General features: G+C 37.3%; 1 long non-coding RNA gene across 1 annotated transcript; it reads right to left on the minus strand.

The window, feature by feature from the left end:
• Positions 1-472: 472 nt before the first annotated feature.
• LOC104229887 (uncharacterized) lies at positions 473-11342 on the minus strand. Its single transcript, XR_011402926.1, has 3 exons — positions 11001-11342; positions 10834-10911; positions 473-743 (listed from the first exon to the last, which is right to left on the minus strand). It is a non-coding gene; the product is annotated as an uncharacterized lncRNA (long non-coding RNA).
• Positions 11343-22370: the final 11028 nt, after the last annotated feature.

A 22370-nucleotide genomic window follows, 5' to 3' on the forward strand; every position in this document is an offset into this window, starting at 1 on the left:
GGAGTTCAAGCATACTTATGCTGGAACTCCAGTATAATATACTGGCGTATTTTCCGGGTTTTGAACAATGTTTTCGCTCAGATTTATTTTTATATGAAAAGTGGCTAAATTTCGATTACTTTTAAAACTGGGCTATTTTTGAATGACCAGTTGTAAATCTGGCTATTTTTAAATTTCTCCCGATATATTTACATAGGTTTCCCTCGATCCGTGTAATTTCTTCAGAAATAGAACTAATATTGTCCAAAAGAGGGCGAAGCACTACTATGATATATAAACCAATAACGTTTTGACTTTCCTATGCGAGATAAATTATCCTATGTTAATTCAATCCATTATCCATTTCCAGATGTGCTCAGAAAGCAAAATATACAGTGATTTGTCCATAAATAAATAAGCAGAGGCGACATTTTGCTCTGCAATTCAAATAATGTGACTACGAGTTCAGAAACATGTTAAACTCTTTAGAAAATATCATAAACTTGAGGGAACACCCTTTCAATTGAGCAGAAATATTTTTTCTTTTGGTGGATTTGGGAGGAGGGGAGTGCTTGACTGCAACTGGATTGCGAAACTACAAATTTGTACCACCAAATGAAAACATCAAATTTTATGTTCTCTATTACAGATTATCTTGCAGATATCAGACATCACAAAGATACATAATCAAGAAACAACGTCCGGCCATGTAGATGCAACAATCTGAAGATGGTGCTTTAGTTAGTGATTTAGTTCCCTTCATCCTACAAGAAAAGGAAGAAGAGCAGCAATGTAAGATCTGAAGTTAAGAGCAAAAACAATCAGATTTGATAATGTGTTCATCCAAAACAAAGCAATACTACATGAAAATGGACATTGGTCTAACTCAACCCAAATTACTAAATCATGAACTGAGGATTGCCTATAAGGAGACAACAGCCCATCCCTCACCCAATGTGGAACATTTTATCAGTATATAACATTCTTCCTCTTTTTTTATTCTCAAAAGGTGATGTTTTGCTTTTAGCCGCAAAATCAATCAAACAATCGATCAACCATGCCTCAGTCCCCATTAAGTGCTTTCAGGCAAAAACACAAAGAATGGAGCATTGAAGATATCCTGAACAACAATGATGAACAAACTGTTCCAAGTGTGGTGCTTTGAAAACAAAAGAGCCACATAGACCAAGAAAGAAGCCATGTTAATAGGCATCTGTGATATCCTTTTCATCATTGTCCCTTCTCTGCCTATAGGTATAAATGATGATTTGGCAATTCAGTGACAACCAGAACTAGAATTTGTCACATTAACTGCAAAAGCAAAAGTACTATGTACGAGAAACACTTGGAAAAACAAAAAAGACATTTTGAATAATTAAATATGTTAAATTGGTGGGCGAACATAAAAGAGAAGAAGACATGGTGAAGTGCCCAGGAGCTGCTTTGACTTTTTTTTCCCCACGTTGCATTTTGCTCCTTACTGAATCCTTGGCAAGTAAAAACACCTAAGTTTCACCGATAGCTGCAACTACCCTAGTTCCTTTCATTTAGTTTTGGTGAAACAAGAAAAAGAAAAAGAAAAGGGAAGGCAGGGAAGATGCAGGATCTACAGAGAAAAAGGATGTTAGGGATGTCGAAAGTGAGAAAAAGAAAAAGAAAAAGAAGAGAGCTTAAATAAAGAAAAGTGGGAAAAGGAAGAAGAGGAAAGGAAAAGCAGAAGATAAGACCCTTGGTGATCCCAATGCAGGAATTCTTGGTTAACAGTTCTAAAAATATTTAAGCAACAGTTGAGAATCAATACTTATTTCTTAAGAGGTACAGCTTCCTATATGCATCAAAATATTTGATCTAAGAGATAAAGAAAAAAAGGATAACCAAAATATGGTTCTGAACTTTCTTCACGTATGTTGTCCAAGCTCAAGTTCCTAGAGCTTTCTTAGTGCATCTTTCATGACAAAACTTCTACCACCATAAAGGGCACTTATTCTTATCTCGAGAATCAATACTTATTTCTTAATGTCTTAAAGCAGGGAGAAAGAGAAGCTCTTATGAAGAGCAAGGTTAGCAACTTTATGGTACATTTCACTGGAGAAATAATGGAATATGGAAAGAATGATTATCAGCCCTCAATTCCAGAGGAGAGAGCAACCTTTTCCTGTCCATTCGGTGTAGCACTGTTCAACTCTTTAGTGGCTCAAGCTTTCGCCTATTAAATGGAGGAAATATAGTCCCCAGCAATAACAGTTCTTAACTAATTTGCTTTCCCCGTGTAAAAAATTAGGCCAAATACATTGACAACCCCCTGAACTTGACACGATATTTCAGTTTGGCACCTTATCTTTGCAGGATGCCTATTGTTCTGTTGTCTTGAGTCTTGACCCACAGACCTATCACCTATGAGATAAAAACAATGATAAGACCACATTTGATGGGTCAAAACATATCACTTGTGCACTTGGCATGATACTTTTTATTTGACTTGGCATGCCGCATCATTTTACACATGGCAGATCTCATTGGCTCCATTGTTTGACTTGGCGCGCCATGTCACTTGTCACGTGACACAAGTTGAGCCTTTAAGAAAAGATGACATCTAATTGACCTTGGGCTAATAACATGGATTTATCATTTGTAGCACAACTAAAAGGACAAGCCCAAATTGAACTTTTTAATTAAATCCATATATATTGGACTTGAATAATTAATTCATTTATATTAGCCCAAAATATTTATTTGAACATGATTTGAAATTAAGACATTATCCAAATTTCTTATGGATTGAAGTCCATTTAAATTTTAAATGTCTATAAATCCTCCTACTTCAAGACTTGTCAAAGTGTAGAGACTTTGCTGTATCTCAAAGACTGGACTTGAAGTATTGTGAAGACTATCTATCTATATAATATATATGTGTGTATAATATATATATTTTATAAGACTACTTATATATTAGTATCTACATTATGCAAAATGTGTGTGTGTATGTTTTTCTTATACATGTCAATTAGTCCAAGAGCGAGCTTCTTCCAGTCAACTCAGTCCATGATTTGTAGAGTTTGGCATCAATCTTGGGTTGCCAAACTGCAAACCTTCCTACAGTTTGTTTGGATCTACCTTTAAGAGAAAACTTAAATCAGAAGACATATGGGAGCGTCGGAAAGATGTGAGAAGCAAATTAAGAAACAATACCTTTCTCTCTCTTTTTTTTTTTTTTTGGGGGGGGGGGGGGGGAGGATCATTGGTTCTTATTCATAGTGCTTTGAATTCTATGCTTATATTATGTCTTCGTTTCAAATGCTTTTGAAGATAGAGAAAAGAATAGACAAGTTGAGGAGAGAATTCTTGTGGCAATGGAACAAAAAAGGAAAAACTTTTAATATGGTCAAATAGGGTAATGTTACTTTAAAAAGGAGGGGCTGGGTATCAAACATCTAAGAATGCAAAACAAGAGCCTCTTAATGAAATGGCTTTAAAGATTCATTGTTGAAGTCAATGTTTTAAGGAAAAACACAATCACAGTGAAGTATGACCTCATGAACAACTGGTCCACAGATAAAAACAATCCTGCACATGGGGCTGGAATCTGGAGAAATATTAGGGCATGTTGGCCACTTTTTTCTACACTCATTGGTATGAAATTAGGAAATGGAAGAAGGGTGTCTTTCTGGTAGGAGAATATGTGGCATTCACCTCTTAGAGATCAACTCTCATCCCTCTATAACCTTGCTCAAGATATCGATCTTACTGCTGGATAAAGTAGGGCCTTAACAGTAAGAACATCACTTTCAGAAGGAACCTAAATAACTGGGAGTTGCACAATATTTCAGAATTTCACAGCATCCTTGCCTCTTTCCAAGGCCTCAACAACAGAGAAGATCAGCTGAGATGAAAAAGAAAGGGCAATGGCACATTTACAGGAAACTCATGATACTTTTTGTTGCTTAAAGAAAATAACCAGACTACCCAGGGACCATGTAAACAAGTATGGAACTTTCACACACCAGTCAAAGTGATCTGTTTTGAGTAGTTAGTGACCAAAGAAGCTGGTTTGACTCGAGAGTCAAGACAACCAACAAATAAGAGCGATACAGCTTGTCAATAGAAGTTATTTGTGCATTGAGGAGTCAGAAACTCATAACCATCTCTTCCTGCATTGTCCTTTCACCACAAAGATTTGGCATATGTTTAATATTTTGGGACTCAACTGGGCTATGCCAAAAGCAGCAGCAGATTTACTTTGTGCTGGCAGTGAAAAGGTCTAGCTAAGAATTTAAAGAAGGGTCGAAACACCATACATGCTGGCATCTGATGATGTGTTTGGAGAGAAAGGACAAAAAGAGTTTCAGAATGACAAGAGAACTCCCAGCTGAAAATCAAGTCTGATCGAGATCTTTTGGCTCAACTTTATCCCAGTTTTGCCGAGGGAGCAACCCCATTTTTCACCTTGAATTGGTCAAAATATGCGGACTTTCTTACTTTTCGTGGAGGATTAGATCCAGTAACTGGGGGTCTGTGGCTGACTGATATTGCCCATCACCATTTAGCTATTGCAATTCTTTTCCTGATAGCGGGTCACATGTATAGGACCAACTGGGGTATTGGTCATGGACTAAAAGATATTTTAGAAGCTCATAAAGGTCCATTTACAGGTCAGGGCCATAAAGGCCTATATGAGATCCTAACAACGTCATGGCATGCTCAATTATCTCTTAACTTAGCTATGTTAGGCTCTTTAACCATTGTTGTAGCTCACCATATGTATTCCATGCCCCCTTATCCGTATCTAGCTACTGACTATGGTACACAACTGTCATTGTTCACACATCACATGTGGATTGGTGGATTTCTCATAGTTGGTGCTGCCGCGCATGCAGCCATTTTTATGGTAAGAGATTATGATCCAACTACTCGGTACAACGATCTATTAGATCGTGTGGTTAGACCTCAACAGCTGTAACTAAGGCTGGCATGTGGGCCGGTTAGGCCCGCGAGCCCATATGGACAGTGGGCCTAAACAGGCCTAACCGTTTAAGCCCAGGACCAGGGGTGGGCCGGTTCCTTGAAGAAGCCCGTGAGAACCGGACCGTTTGGGCCCGGGACCGGTTGCTAAGTGGGCCGGTTCAACCGGTCCTAAACGGGCTCAAACTGGCCCAACGGCTATTTTTTTAAAAAAAAAAAAGAAAATTTTTTTAGCCGTTGCAACATTTAAAAGGCTGTTGGCCTGCAAAAATAGCCGTTTTGGCTTTCTAAAATAGCCACTTAACCCTCCCAACTTTGTTTTAACCCCAAACTTTTTATAATTACACTTTTTCCCTATTTTCAACTATAAATACCCGCTCATTCTTTTATTTTTCTCACAAAATTATCAATCTCTCTCTAATTTTCTTCTATAATTGGTTACTTTATTGTTGCAATTTGTGTGAAAAATTGTGAAGTTGGTGAATTGAAGTATTCAACGATAATTAATTTTCAACAAGTTGTTCGTCAATTCGGTAAACTCATTCCAACTCTTAAGTTTTAATATTATAGTTTTGTTTTGTTTTATTTACTTTTGTATTGTTTGATTAATTAAGATGGATTTTTCGTTAAAAAATGTTTAGTAAAAATAAGGGAAAATCCAAGAGTGGTGAATCTAGTGGCCAATCTATTCCTCCTCCAATTTCCCGGGCTCCCCTACCCAAACCCATACCCGCCCTCCACTTGCTCCTATTCTTGATAGTGATAATACTTTATTACAATTTACCGAGAGTCAATATGTGCATAATGTTGGAGGTGGTGAACACTTGAAAAGGTTAAAATGGCTCTTCACTGGCTTTTTTATTCAAACCGTAGAAGTAGACTTAGAGAATATTTTAAAAGATGCGATGAATTTGGCCTAAGAGAAAGAAATGTTCTTAAATCTTGTCCAACTAGATGGAATTACATGTATGAAAGTTTAGTTGTTGCATATGAATATAGAAACCCCATAAACTCAACGTTTAATGCTCATGTAAGTGATGATGATGAGCACCTTACAAATGCGGATTGGGCTAATGTTAAAATACTTGTAGAGTTTTTAGAAAAATTTCATATTGCTATAAATGAATTTTCTGGGCAATATTATCCTACTATTTCTAACTGTTTAGTTTATCTTGCAGAACTTGCAAATTTGTTTGCTTATTTTTCAGAGGGTGGGGAAATTTATGAACAAACTATTGATTCTATGAGAAAGAAATTTAAAAAATATTGTTTCCCTATTCCCCCTATTTATGGTGTTGCTGCCTTGTTAAATCCTACTATGAAATTAGGAGGTACTCAATATTGGTATCAATCTATTTATAATGGTTTAGCACTTGAAGATGAGGAGTTGTCTAGACTTTCGGACGCACAAGCCTCAATTAAAATAAATGCTCAAACTATTTATAGTGCTTATCAAATTGCAATAGATAATGCTACACCAAATGTTCCAACTCCTTCTTCTTCTAGTTCTCAATCATCTAAAAGAACTGCGGGAGTAAGAGCACTTACTGCTTGGGCCGGGTTCAGGGGTCTCAAGGTTCTAGTACTAGTGATTGTTCACAACTAAATGAGCTTGAAGTTTATTTGTCACAGGGAATTGAGGAAGTGAATCCCGACGGCTCCTTTAATATTTTGGAATGGTGGAAGGACAAAGAAAAACACTTTCCGATTCTTTCAAGGATGGCTCGAGACATTTTAACCATTCAAGCTTCAACAGTGGCATCGGAGAGCGCTTTCAATCAAGCAAGACTTCAACTCGGTGATTATAGAGCGTCTATGAGGGAGAGCTTGGAAAAATCAGTACTTTTCAGAGATTGGATCCGTTCGGAATGAAGAAATTTTGGACTTGCTGAATCACAACCAGAGGCAGACGAAGCTTACGAAGAAATGCTAGCTGAACTTGCGGAGGATGCAGCTTCGCCCGGAAGCGGTGATGAACAAGCTTCTTTCCGCCACCACCAACGGAAGTTCCTCCGAACCTTGAAGGATTTATGAAATTTGTAAGAGATACCATGTAAAATTAATATGTAACTAGTATTTTGGCACATCTTGATTAGTTTCTTTTTCTTCTCAATGGTGGTATTAACACCTTGTTGTGCTCATTCCATTGGGGGGAGGAAGACAAAGAAAGATATTGTCATGTTTTGTTAATGTCATAATAATAAAAATTATAACGCATTCCTTTGAATATCTCTTTACAATATTTTGTGTTTTAAATCTGAATTAAAAAATTTAAGTCACAATTATATAATATAATTTACAAGAAATTACCTTAGATAAAAAAAAATTAAAAAAAATAGGCCAGACCCACTTAGGCCCAAATATATATATAAGCTATGTATATATATAAGCTATATAATTTACAAGAAATTGCCTTAGATAAAAAAATTTTTAAAAAAATAGGCCAGACCCACTTAGGCCCGGGACCGGCCCACTAAGCCCAGGACCATTAGTTAGTGGTCCCGGTCCTGGGCCAGTTACTACAAAAAACCCGCGAAGCCCGGGCCCACTTAGGACCGACCCACTTAGGACCGGCCACGAAGCCCGTTTAGGCCCGGGCCCAGCCCACATTACACCCTTAGCTATAACAAATTTATGTTATTTTTTTATAAGCATATTATATCGTCACATTTGGAGCATATTTTAACTGGTTTAGGTTCAGTCAGTCAGATACATGCACTATTGTTGCTTCTACAAGCATGTCATATTCAAATTATTTTATTAAGGTGCTAAAGCCGAGAAGAGTCTAATGTGTTTTTTATGATAGATTCGAGGAACCACATCATTCAGTGGTTAATTACAATAACCAATGATTTTCCACTATAGTTGGAGTATACAACAACAACAACAACCCAGTAAAATCCCACTGGGGAGGGTAGAGTGTACGCATACCTTACCCCTACCCCGGAGGGATAGAGAGACTATTTTCAAAAAACCCTCGGCTCAAGAAGAAAAATTAAACAATAGGCAATAGATCAGTGACAGAAATTAAACAATGGAGTATAGTAGTTCTAAAATCATGAAATAGCTATTTGCCTCATTCTTGCTATTGTTCAATGCATAAAAGATCTAGCTACTTATATACACTATCTTATGATGATTGAATTGTGAGTTGATTTCCATGATTCCTTCCTTTTTTTTAAAGCCTCCGTGGTGATTTATTCAGCCTTGGCTATAGAGTTATTTACAAGGAAATTCTATGTGTCAGCTCTAGAATTTCTTCTTTCTCATTCTTTCAACCTGTACGTACTATTTATGCAACAACATTCACTGCATTAGTATTATCTGCTAATTCGTCCGACTTTTGGTTCTTTCCTTCCTTTATGGTGCACCTCTTAGAGTACTCAACCTTCTTTTTATGCTATTACTGATTAAAATGAACTATTTACAGCCTATAAACAACCACTTACTCTCCTCGATTTTGTTACTTCTCCCTCAACTGCATTCTCCTCTCAAGCCATGAAATTCCATCAAGATTTCTACCAATCGAGCCACAAATAATCCTCAGGCGAGCCCTTTGAGATATAGATCTTTACTTCCAATTTCAGGCCATGGAATCCCTTCGTAGTTCTAAGACAACCATTAAAGGTTTGCAAAGAGGGTAAAAGGACAGCCCGGAGCAAAAAGCATCCAGCGTTCACGCATAGCCTGCAGAAGGGTCGTACATCAAGGGGTGTGATGCAGATAGCCTACCCTAATACAAGCATTAGTGGCTGCTTCTACGGCTCGAACCCATGATCTATAGGTCACACGGAGACCAGTGTTACCAAAAACGAAAAGCGCAAAAAACTCTAAGGCATTGTTGGGGCTTTAAGCGCAAAGCGCAAATAAAGCGTGGGCTTTAATTAAAAAAGGCGCAACGGGAGAAAAAGTAAAAATATGTATATGTAGTCCAAGACCAATAATTATAAGCATGAATAACAAATATATGGACAAAAAAATTAAAAAAAAAATTACGATAAAATGAAATATCAATCGTCCAGTGTCGCCTTTTCAGGATTATATTCATTGGCAAGGAAAAGTATGCCTTAGAGCCTTGATGTGACACTGAAGCGCCCGCAAAGCGAGGCAAAGCGCTCAATATATTTTGAGCCTCGCTTTAGGGCTTAAGTGCGCTTTAAGCGCGCTTTTGACAACACTGACGGAGACAACTTTACCGTTGTTCCAAGGCTCCCCTTCAATGGTTGCAAAGAGGGTCCAAGACCCATTATTTTCATTGGAGCTGTCAAAAAGCAACAAGCGTACAAAAGCACTTACTTTATTGAAGAGAGGCATGGATGAAGAGCAGAATAATATATGTAGTGCAAGTAAAAAAAGTAATAAACAAAAACAACAATTACATAAACAACTGAATTGAAAGAGTTGCAATTAAGTTAAATAAGTAATTTGTTGTGAAAGATGTGTTTATATATCTATTCCTAATAAACATGTTCGTAGATATTATTTTCTTAGCAGGTGCTGCATCTGTCGTATGCTATACGAGTATTTGACTGGACATAGAGTTTAAAATGATAATTTGATTTATCTACTATACAGCTGATAACATAAAAAGATATTCTCAAATAATGACCGAAAACTAGTTTGATAGAGAACGCATCACATCAAAGTTAAAAAATTCCACTTGTTTAGTGTATTTAAATTCTTGAAAGACATGAAAATTGCATAAAGAATGACCAGTTTCCAAACATATTGGGACACCCCGAAATTGATAGAGTGAGATATAAATTAGTATTGATTGACTAATATACTGCTTAGCCAAGTATATTTATTTCTTGGTATGACCTTTTTCAAGAAGCGCCAGTGGGTGCTGAGGCATTGAACAGCCGCTTATGTAAGGTGAAGCACCCAACATGCCTAGACCTAGGTTCAGAGCTGAAGCATGCCTCAAGCCAACTTTTTAACAATGTTCTCATTCTTTTTATAACAAATTTTTTAACATTGTTCTCATTATCATTATTTGTGGGTAAATCAGGCATGTCACTTATGACACGTTGGGTGTCTTTGATAACATTTAGAGGAACTAAGTTCTGAAAAAAAATATTGCAAAAGTAATGTCGATTCACAGTATCAGCATGTGATTTGGGCTAGTAATCTGCTCTTTTCTTCTTAACTATCTCTCGGGAAAATTTCTGAAAATAGAAAAATCAGAGAATTTCTTGCTAGATGTAAAGTGCAACACCAATTAAATGGAGGCATCCTTGTCAATCATTCACACTCAGCTTCTCACTGACTAAAAAACCTAGCATCCATCTAGATGAGACTAATAACATTAGTAACAACATTTGGAATAAGAAACGGGGAACAAAAGACAGAGCTGATATATCAAACTAATATTCAAGAATAATGTGAGAGGTCATCCCTCAAAAGGGTGAGCTAAGCAAAACTATTTAGAACTTTTTAAACGATTTGAATGAGGTAATTGGCTATGGATGTATGTAAATGCAGAAGGCAAACTTTCTTTTTCATAACAGTAGTGCTCGGGCCTGTTTCTAATACTTCTAACACTTTTTATTTGTATATGCATAATATTAGCATGAGATGAGCTTGAATGAAGTAATGTGGTCAATGAGGATCATATAGCCAACCATAACTTGTTTGGGAGAGGCTTAGTTATTGTTATTGTTGCAATGTTCGGGCCAACTTGGGCACACCTCAAAACTCAATCAAGAAGGCAAACTTGATTGGAACTAAACAAAGCTTGATTCCACAGGAATTTGCTTATATAATAAATAATCTTATAATATAACCGTACTTAAACATACAATTGACCAGCTTAACTTCTGAAGCTAAATTCAGGTTAAAAAAAGAAAAGAAAATTACAATAAATATTATTCCTAAAAATTAGCCAGAAAATACCTGCTGAGGATTGGGACTATCACGAAGCACTTCAAGACTGGAAACCCTAGTCTCCAAGACGCTACATTTCTCCTTCAACTGTACTCCAAAACAAAAAAAAATCAACATTTCTTTTCCCCAAAAAAAAATTAATAATAATAATAATGGTTTTTGGTCAGAGAAATTACTTGGGAAGAAAGAGAGAATCGATCAGCCCATAGATCTTTGAATATGAAGTGAGTCACTGTAGCTGAAACGGAAGTGAGACCTATTGTGAACCATAGCAACCTCGTTCGCATCATCTTCTCCTTCCTCTTTTCTTTGATTCTCTAAAACTGCGAGAAAATAGAGTCAAAGAGTGTAGGAGCTTTCATGGATTTTCATACTTTGACACCTTAAATAACTTTTTTGTTTTCTTGAGCACCTTAAAGTTTATAAAACATAGAAATGAACCATTTCAGGTAGTAGCTTTGATTAGAATAGTTGGAAAAGGCGAGGAAAATAAAGATCAAAATTGTCCTCAATGTATGGGGTAGAACTATTTTGGTTCTTAATACGTATGCTTAATACAACTAAGACTTTTATTAGGCTGAATTAGCGGCCAACAAGTTTATAATAAAACTAGAAGCATACTGTTGAATTTGGCAAAGTCCCACATCGGTGGGAAAACAAAAGTTGGGGGGATTTTCCCCCTATAAAAGAAGGCTTAATGTTTAGGATTTAAATACACCTCTCATTTGCCTTCTCATCTGTTTAAGGCATTTGTATCTTCTCTCTTTAGTATTATTTCACTTGTATTTTTGGAGTGAAATAAAATATTGGTTGTGTCCGAGGAGTAGGCAAAATTAGCCGAACCTCGTAAATTCTGGTGTTCCCTTTATTGTTGCTTTATTGTCTTATTTATTATTTGGTGGCTGTCATAATTTTTGGTATAGTAGTTGTGACTTATTCACACTATATACATTTGGCTTCCGCAACAATTGGTATCAGAGCCAAGGTACTGTCTTAGTATGCTCTGTGGTTGCAGCATAGTCTGATCTTCCACATCAGAAAAGATTTATCTTGGTAACTGTGTCAAGATTCTGTCTTAGTATGCTCTGTGGTTGCAGCTTAGTCTGATCTTCCACACCAGAAAGGAAATAATCTTGATTTGTGTCGTCAGCTATTAAATAATATTTGTGTCAAAGATGGGAGACAATAAACAAGAAGAATCTACATCAAGTGTCAACAATACGTCATCATTGGCATCTTCGCTTATGACAAGAATTGTGTCAAATGCGAAATTTGCGGTAGAAATATTTGACGGGTCCGGACATTTTGGGATGTGGCAAGGCGAGGTTCTAGATGTCCTTTTTCAACAAGGGCTAGATCTTGCTATTGAAGAAAAGAGACCAGATGCTATTGGAGAAGAAGATTGGAGAATTATCAATCGTGTTGCTTGCGGTACCATTCGATCCTACCTTGCTAGAGAGCAGAAATATCCATACACAAAGGAAACTTCTGCAAGTAGATTATGGAAAGCACTGGAGGATAAATTTTTGAAGAAAAACAGTCAAAATAAATTGTACATGAAGAAGAGACTGTTTCACTTCACCTATGTTTCTGGTACCACGATGAATGAACATATCACCAGTTTCAATAAGTTGGTCACAGATTTGCAAAATATGGATACAACTTATGATGATGGTGACTTGGCCTTGATGTTGTTGGCGTCACTTCCTGATGAGTATGAGCACCTTGAAACTACTCTACTCCATGGAAATGACGAAGTTTCTCTCAGAGAAGTTTGTTCGGCTTTGTACAGCTATGAACAAAGAAAACGAGAAAAACAGAAGGCGGAGAAGGAGAAACACTATTTGTGAGGGGTCGTCCTCAAAGTCAAACGAGGACAAAGAAGGGAAGATCCAAGTCAAAATCCAGACCCAGCAAAGATGAATGTGCCTTTTGTAGAGAAAAAGGGCACTGGAAGAAAGACTGTCCGAAGTTGAAGAATAAGGCCAAACATAACAATGGAAAGGCCATTATGGATTCAAATGTAGCTGATTGTGATGATTCAGACTTCTCATTAGTTACAACAGAGTCATTAACATCATCAGACATATGGTTGATGGACTCGGCTTGTAGCCATCATATGTGTCCCAACAGGGACTGGTTTGTGGAATTTCAAGAAGGAGAATATGGAGTCATCCACACAGCGGATAACAGCCCTCTTACCTCATATGGCATTGGTTCAATACGATTAAGGAACCATGATGGAATGATCAGAACATTAACAGATGTTCGATTTGTACCGGATTTGAAGAAGAATCTCATCTCTGTAGGAGCCCTAGAATCAAAAGGGTTCAAAATCATTGCAGAAAATGGAGTGATGAGAGTATGCTCCGGTGCACTAGTGGTAATGAAGGCTAATCGGAAGAATAATAATATGTACCGCTATCGTGGCAGTACAGTTATTGGGACAACGACAGTGACATCCAGTGACGACAAAGAGGCAGAAGCAACCAAGCTATGGCACATGCGCTTGGGACATGCTGGAAGAAAATCCTTGAAAACTCTATCAGATCAAGGATTGTTAAAAGGAGTAAAGGCTTGCAACTTGGAGTTTTGTGAGCATTGTGTCAAAGGGAAACAGACAAGGGTTAAATTTGGTACAGCGATCCATAATACTAAAGGCATTTTGGATTATGTACACTCTGATGTTTGGGGTCCTTCCAAAACACCTTCATTGGGTGGGAAGCACTATTTTGTAACCTTTGTTGATGATTTTTCCCGAAGAGTATGGGTGTATACAATGAAGAGCAAAGATGAAGTGTTGAGAATTTTTCTCAAATGGAAGACGATGGTGGAGAATCAAACAGGCAAGAGGATCAAGTGTATTCGCACAGACAATGGAGGTGAATACAAAAATGATCATTTCAATAAGGTCTGTGAAAATGATGGCATCGTCCGACACTTCACTGTTAGACATACACCACAACAGAATGGAGTGGCAGAACGTATGAACCGGACCTTGCTGGAGAAGGTACGGTGTATGTTGTCCAATGCTGGCTTGGGCAAAGAATTTTGGGCTGAGGCAATTACATATGCATGTCACCTCATTAATCGTCTACCATCTGCTGCTATTGATGGCAAAACACCATTTGAAAAATGGTACGGAAAACCTGCTGTAGATTATAACTCTTTGCACGTGTTTGGCTCAACTGCATATTATCATGTGACGGAGTCAAAATTGGATCCAAGGGCAAAGAAGGCTATTTTTATGGGAATTACTTCTGGAGTCAAAGGATATCGCTTATGGTGTCCTATGACAAAGAAAGTAATATTCAGCAGGGATGTTACCTTTGATGAATCTGTTATGGTAAATAAGGTAACAGAAGATACCAAACAAAATAAAGGTGCTTCTAAGCAGGTGGAGTTTGAGGGAAAATTTATTTTTCCTACACAAGAAGCAGAGGAGGAAACAAATGAAGATTACCCTCTGGAAGGAGAGCCAGTAGAGGAGATTCCAACTCAGGAACCTCAACAACAACTTGAATCAATAGCAACCAGCAGGCCAAAAAGAACAATAACGAAACCTGTTCGTCTCATAGAGACGGTTGCTTGTGCAACCTCAATTGTAGCTGATGATGTTCCTACTACTTATAAAGATGCTGTCCAAAGTTCAGAAGAAGATAAGTGGAGGATTGCCATGAATGATGAAATACAGTCCCTTCATCAGAATCATACATGGAGATTGGCCAATCTCCCGAAGGGAAAGAAAGCAATTGGGTGCAAATGGGTATTTGCAAAGAAGGAAGGATTTCCTAACCAAGTAGATGTTCGCTACAAAGCAAGATTGGTGGCCAAAGGATATGCTCAAAAGGAGGGAATTGATTACAATGAAGTGTTTTCTCCAGTTGTAAAACATTCCTCCATTAGAATTATGTTGGCTTTGGTAGCACAATTGGATTTGGAACTAGTTCAGATGGATGTAAAAACTGCGTTTTTACATGGAAACTTGGAGGAGGAAATCTACATGACTCAGCCAGAAGGATTCAAAGTTGCTGGAAAAGAAAATATGGTGTGCAAACTTGAAAAATCGTTGTACGGATTGAAACAATCTTCTAGACAATGGTACAAGCGATTTGACGAGTTTATGTTGCGGCAAGGGTACAAGAGAAGCAAATACGATCATTGTGTGTATTTGCACAAGCTTAAAGATGGTTCCTTTGTATATCTTCTCCTATATGTTGATGATATGTTGATAGCTTCCAAGAATTCGGAAGAAATTGATAAGTTGAAGATTCAACTGAAGAAGGAGTTCGAGATGAAGGATTTGGGTGAGGCAAAGAAAATTCTTGGCATGGAGATAATTAGAGATAGACGTTCAAAGAAACTCTGTTTATCTCAAAAGGAATATTTGAAGAGAGTACTTCAACGTTTTGGCATAGATGACAAGACTAAGCCAGTTAGTACTCCACTTGCTTCCCATTTTAAGCTAAGTACTACTATGTCGCCAATGGATGAAGCTGAACGAGAGTATATGTCAAAGGTACCATACGCAAATGTTGTTGGTAGCTTGATGTATGCAATGGTTTGCACAAGGCCTGACATTTCACAAGCTGTTGGAGTTATTAGCAGATATATGCACAATCCAGGGAAGGAGCATTGGCAAGCTGTGAAGTGGATTCTACGGTATATTCATAATACTGTAGATGTCGGGTTAGTTTTTGAGCAGGAAGACAATCAGTCTGTAGTTGGATATTGTGACTCAGATTTTGCGGGTGATCTGGACAAACGAAGATCAACTACTGGTTATGTGTTTACTTTTGCAAAGGCACCAGTTAGTTGGAAGTCTACTTTGCAGTCAACAGTTGCTTTGTCTACAACAGAGGCAGAGTACATGGCTATTACAGAGGCTGTGAAGGAGGCAATTTGGCTTCAAGGATTGCTAAAGGAGCTTGGTGTTGAACAAAAAGGTATCACAATTTTTTGTGATAGTCAAAGTGCTATTCAATTAGCGAAGAACCAAGTTTATCATGCAAGGACGAAGCACATTGATGTTCGGTATCATTTTGTACGAGAAATCATAGAAGAAGGTGGAGTCACGATGAAGAAAATTCATACTACAGAGAATCCTGCTGATATGCTGACAAAAGTGGTGACTGCGGTCAAGTTTCAACATTGTTTGGATTTGATCAACATTGTTGAACACTGAAGATTGAAGATGAAGACACAACCAAAATTTGTTATTGAGAGAAGATTGAAGATGTGGAATTTTGCCAAGGTGGAGATTTGTTGAATTTGGCAAAGTCCCACATCGGTGGGTTAGCCATTTGGTTGGGAAATTTTTCCTATAAAAGAAGGCTTAATGTTTAGGATTTAAATACACATCTCATTTGCCTTCTCATCTGTTTAAGGCATTTGTATCTTCTCTCTTTAGTATTATTTCACTTGTATTTTTGGAGTGAAATAAAATATTGGTTGTGTCCGAGGAGTAGGCAAAATTAGCCGAACCTCGTAAATTCTGGTGTTCCCTTTATTGTTGCTTTATTGTCTTATTTATTATTTGGTGGCTGTCATAATTTTTGGTATAGTAGTTGTGACTTATTCACACTATATACATTTGGCTTCCGCAACACATACTCCTAATATAAAGGACTAACATAATTTCCAGACGCACTTGTCAAGCGATGAGCAGCTAGATTTGCTTGCATATTAACCCAAATCAGAGAAATATTATGATTTCTTCTTAACAAGAAACTACAATCCTCTAAAAGCACATCAAGCTCTGTGAAATCTTCACTTAAGGAGTTACAAAAAGTATAGCTTTTTGAGAATCACATTCAACTATACGTCTATACCCGGTCCATTAAAATGTTGAATCAAATAGACGAGGGAAAAACATAAACTCATAATTTTAGCTTGCTTAGCAGTAGGACAACCTCAAAAAACTGAAGAAGTGGCAACTACAAACGACCAGCTCAATAACGACAATAACTCCTGCTCCACTATAGCCTGAAGAAAGGAAGACAACTGCATCTATATTGTATTTTCAAATCCCATGTGGAGGCTTAGACTAAGACGAGGCCACATTCCCGAGCGGAAGCACTCATTAGACCTCCCAATCGCTTTTCAGTCATGGCAATCTCTCATTCGCTTAAAACTTTTAAAGTTTCGGATAACACAAATAGGAGGAAGAACATTATCATTCTACATAAATTTGTTCCTCATGGGCCCAAATTTTTCAAAGGACTTATGATAACCCGGCCGGTTGTTTTGTGTATTTGAGCCTCGTTTTCCCTTTTAAAGCTTTTTGTATATGTATTTATGGTTTTATTACTTGCAAGGATGATTAGTTTCTTTTGAAGTTTTGGAATGATTTGGACCCTTTGGTTCTTAATTTAGAAGCTTAAGTTGGAAATGTTGACCTAGGTTTGGTTTTTTGTAAAAACAATCCCGAAATGGTATTTTAATGGCTCTGATAGGTTCGTATCGTGATTTTGGACTTGGGTGTATGTCCGAAATTGAATTCGGAGGTTTCTAGGTTAATTTGACTTGTTTTGCCGAAAGTTGGCAATTTGAGGTTTAGAAATTTCTTTAAGTTTGACCGCTATCGGGTTCAGAATTTAGTTTTGGAACTTGAAATAGGTCCATATTATTATTTGAAACTTATATACAAAATTTGTGTCATTTGGAGTTGGTTTGATAGGATTTAGATGCTTGGTTGTGATTCTAGAGGTTCTTGAGTTTTCCTTTTGAATTTCATGCGTTTTGGTATCCGATTCCTGGTTCCAAATATTATTTCAGTGTTTTGATCATGTGAGCGAGTTCATATGATATTTTTAGACTTGTATGGATATTTGGTTTAGGTCCCCAAAGGCTCGGGTGAGTTTCAGACATGTTTCGGATTGGTTTGGATCCATTCCAGGTTGCTGGTGCTCTAGTTATCACAATTGCGAGCACCAGCATCATTATTACGATCATAGCAGAGCGGTCTCATGTATTGCATTTTCGAAGTATAGGCTTAGGCTAGGCAGGCCAAATTTGCGACCATTTGGTCGCATTTGCGGAAGGGGATGACTTCGCGTTTGTGAGGTCAGTGTCGCAACTGTGACATTACCCTGGGCTGTTAGGCACCGCAATTTCAAGTCAATGTTCGCATTTGTGAGGGTTCGCAATTGCAAACCCAGGGTCGAATTGCGACTTTTGCACCTGAACATAAGGGCTGGAAAGATGGGATTGAGTCTCATTTTCACATTTTAGAACCCTAAACTCGGTAGAAGGCGATTTTGAGGTGGGATATTCACCTACAACTATTGGGTAAGTGATTTTGATCCACGTTAAATTATATTACATGATTATTTATGGGATTTAACATCAAATTCATGAATTTATAAGAGAAATTTTGGAAAATTTGTTCAACATTTTGAAAAATAAAAATCTGAGATTTGAGTGTCGAATTGGATTCAGATTTGAAAATAAAACACATATATGGACTCGTAGGGTTATGGGTAGTCGACATCTACCCTTGGACTCGGGTTTTGACCGGGCGTGCCCGGAGTTGACTTTTGTTGGATTTTGTGGAATTGTGTAAAGATCTTAGCTTTATTAATTGAAATTGGTTTCTCTTGTATTGTTTGATGATATTAAGTCTTTTTTTGTTAGGTTTTAGCCGTGTGGAGGCAAATTTTAAGGAAAAAGCCATTTTTGAGTGTTGATTTGGCCTAGTTAAGGTAAGTATGAGAAAACTACCTTTTAGGATTGGGTTTGATTGTACTATTTGAATTATGTAAAAGACGTGTACATGAGGTGACGAGTGTATACACGAGCTTATATATAAATATTGACCAGTTTAAACTCTTAGGTTACTTATAAGCATTTAATTGAAGTTGTTATTATTTGTTCTATCTTTCGTTGCCAAGTTCATCCTTACATGCTTTAATTGAAGTTGTCATTATATGTTCTATTTTTCCTTGTTGAGGTTACTCTTATATGCATTTATTAGTAGTTATTATTATATACTATTCCTTTTCATTACTGAGTTATTCTCATGTATTTAGACGTAGTTGTTATTTCATGTTATCTCTTTCATTGTTAAGCTTATATTATGTATTTTAAATTTGAACTTGCCATTTCTGGAAAATACCTTCATTGTTGAGTTATTGAAGTTGTAGATGTTGAGAGCTATTAAAACGTTTGTAGTTGAAATTGCTGATTATTGGAATATCTTTCCTTGTTGAATTATTTCCCGTTCATTTTATTATTATTGTGATTCTTATACACATTGTAGTTGAGCCGTAGACTATGTGTTATGGTGACATTGGTACTATTGATTTTCTTAATGTTAGGGCATATGGGCACGTGTGGGGCGAGTTGATTATTATATTATGATATTGATGCGTAAGCGGATGTATAAGGGTGGTGTATTGATGTGCATGCGGCTAGATAATGTGGGATTTATACGCGTGTTGCTAGTAAGGGAATTACTTGAAGCCATGCGGTGAGATAAGGGGTTAAAGCGCGTGAAGCTATTTCGTGAAAAAAATATTTTTAAAAATATATGCAAGGCTCACGCGGCAATATAAGGAAGAATTGTGATTATGATTTATGAAATGTGAATATGAGGTGTGGTACCTCGGTGTGATTCTTATTGTACATTCAACATTGGAAATGCTTGTTGATTTGAACGGTTATTATTTTGTTTCCTTACCTAATTTCATTCGTGTATTTTTATTATAATTTATTACTTTTTGTCTGTATCATATGTACCCTCTTTATTGTCATTTGTTTCTTTTATTTCCGTTGTTAGTCGGTATTGATAAATTGCTAAATTGCTTTATTGTCGTCTAATTGTATTTACTTTCCGTTTTTAGATTATATTAATATTTTGCACAAATTTCTATGTCTAGTAGGTGTCTTGACCTAACCTCATCACTACTCTACTGAGGTTAGGCTTGATACTTACTGGGTAACATTGTGGTATACTCATGCTATATTTTTGCATATTTTTGTGCAGATCCAGGTACTTCTACTCGTGTCGGACGCAAGTGAGATGACTCAGATATTTCAGAGGCTTTAAGGTATACCTTCTTGACGCTCGCATGCCTCAGAATCACCTTCTAATGATCTTATGCTGTTGTTTCTTTTATTTTCAAACAATATTGTATTAGATGTTCTTAATATATTTCAGTAGAGCTTATGACTCAGATCCACCATTTTTGGGAATTTTATGATTGTTGTTCCATTTTGGGTTCATTAGATATTTTATCAGTTTAATTTAATATCGTAGTTGTTATTTCTGCTAAATTCTCGATGTGTGTTAGATTTACCTAGTCTTAGAGACTAGGTGCCATCACGACTATCTAAGGTGGGATTTTGGGGTCGTGACAAGACTGCACATGTATACCTAGCCTTCAAAGCATCTGAGTTATTAACTACACAGCTAAGGAGCTCTGCCATATTAACGCCTTCCATATCCAGTTCATGTTGTTATTCCACCCAAACTTCTCTCGCCTTCTCGTATTCAAGAAATACATATTTATTATTTTTCACCGAGCCACAAAAATGACACTCTATTGAAGATTAATGTCTCTAGCTAATAAATTTTATTTAGTAGACGCTGTATTTTGAGTTAACCTCCAAATAAAGTTTTTAAGTTTTGCAGATAATTTCAAGTGCCAAAACTTCTTCCGGTCAACATAAATTATACGGACTAACGATAAAACTAACGGGAGATACCAAAGCTCTAGTTAAGTTTAACACATTTTTCCTCTTGTAATCTCATTGGTCTCTCCGTCCATCTGCTTAGACCTCAACTTCTTATCTTTTATAGAACTCATCCTTTTAATGCTGAATTGTGTTTCATTATCCATATTTTTGTAAACTTTTATATTATTTTTTCTTTAAACTATATCAGTGATATTCTGCTTATATTTTGCTAAATTCAAATTTCGTCATAAAACCATATAAAAATGGGTTTTGGTTTTCTATATTCTACTTATAAGCTTCAAATCTATCTGTAACGACCTAGCCGATTGTTTTGAGTGTTGTAGCCATGTGTCCCCCGTTCACTGCTTAATCTATGCTTAATTATTATTATGGGACATATCAGAGTAGTTGGTTTAGTCCCGAGGATGTTTTAGAATGAATTGGACACTTAGTCCAAAGGTTGGAAGCCTAAGTTGAAAGAGTTGACCGGATGTTGACTTATGTGTAAATGGCTTCAGAACGGAGTTTTGGCGATTCTGATAGCTCCGTAGGGTGAGTTTAAACTTAGGAGTTTGTCCGGATAGTGATTTGGAGACCCATAGTTTATTTTGACTTGAATTGGCGAAAGTTGGAAAAATAAAAATTTGGAGAGTTGAGAAGTTCGACCGAGAGTTGAATTTGTGGTTATCAGGATCAAATTTTAGTTCTAGAAGTTGAAATAGAACCGTTGTGTCATTTATGACTTGTGTACAAAATTTGAGGTCAACCGGAGTTGATTTGATAGGTTTCGGCATCGATTGTGGAAGTTGGAATTCACTACTTTTCATTAGGCTTAAATTGGGGTGAGATTCATGTTTTTGATGTTGTTCGATGGGATTTGAGGCTTCGACTAAATTTGTATCGTGTTATAGGACCCGTTGATATATTTGGTTGAGGTCTCAGGGGCCTCGGATGGTTAACAGATCGAATTTGGCTTAAGTGTTATGCTGTGTGCTTCAGATCTGGTGCCATCGCACCTGCGGTGGGATTGGCCACAGGTGTGGAGCCACAGAACCTGCTATGTTTGCACAACTGCAAAGAGGAGGAAGGCCATCGGGGGGCAAAGACGCGTAAGGTTTTCCGCAGATGCGGAGGCACATCTGCGCATGATCGACCGCAGAAGAAGATTTGGGCAGACAACGTTTGAGTCGTAGAAACGAGGGTTGGTTCACAGATACGGTCCCGCAGGTGCGATGCTGGGACCGCAGGTGCACGAGGTTGGCTGTTAAGTGGGTTTCGTATAAGCGAGGTTTTCTGCTCAAAAGTGGGAGCGCAAGTGCGAGCCTAGGCTTCGTAGGTGCGGAAATGCCCGGGCAATGTTTAAATTCGAGGGTTCCGAGATTTTTATCATTTTTGGACTTTTGAAGCTCGGTTGAAGATGATATTTGAGTGGGATTACATGAGATTTCTTGAGGTAAGCCACTTTTGATCATTTTGGAGGTTTGACTGGCGATTTAGAGTCAGAATTTGGTAATTTTGGTATGGTTGGACTCGTGGTTGAATGGGTGTTTGGATTTGTAACTTTTGTTGGATTCCGAGACGTGGGCCGGGATTGAATTTTTGAGTTGACTTTTTTTGACATTTGATTATGAACTTATCATTTTCATATGGAATTGATTCCGATAGATTGTGTTGATTGTATCGAGTTTTTTGTGGTTAGATTCGAGGCGTTCGGACGTCAATTCGTGAGGCAGGGGCTTGCTAGCGGAGTGATTCAATTTTTTTGAGGTAAGCATCATATTTAAACTCGATTGAGGCACCAGTTACCTGAATTTTTGCGATAGCCATGTGCTATTGGGTGCGCACATGCGTGAGGATGAGCCTATGTG

The sequence above is a fragment of the Nicotiana sylvestris genome, chromosome 10 (genome assembly GCF_000393655.2).
Source record: "Nicotiana sylvestris chromosome 10, ASM39365v2, whole genome shotgun sequence".
Taxonomy (NCBI): domain Eukaryota; kingdom Viridiplantae; phylum Streptophyta; class Magnoliopsida; order Solanales; family Solanaceae; genus Nicotiana; species Nicotiana sylvestris.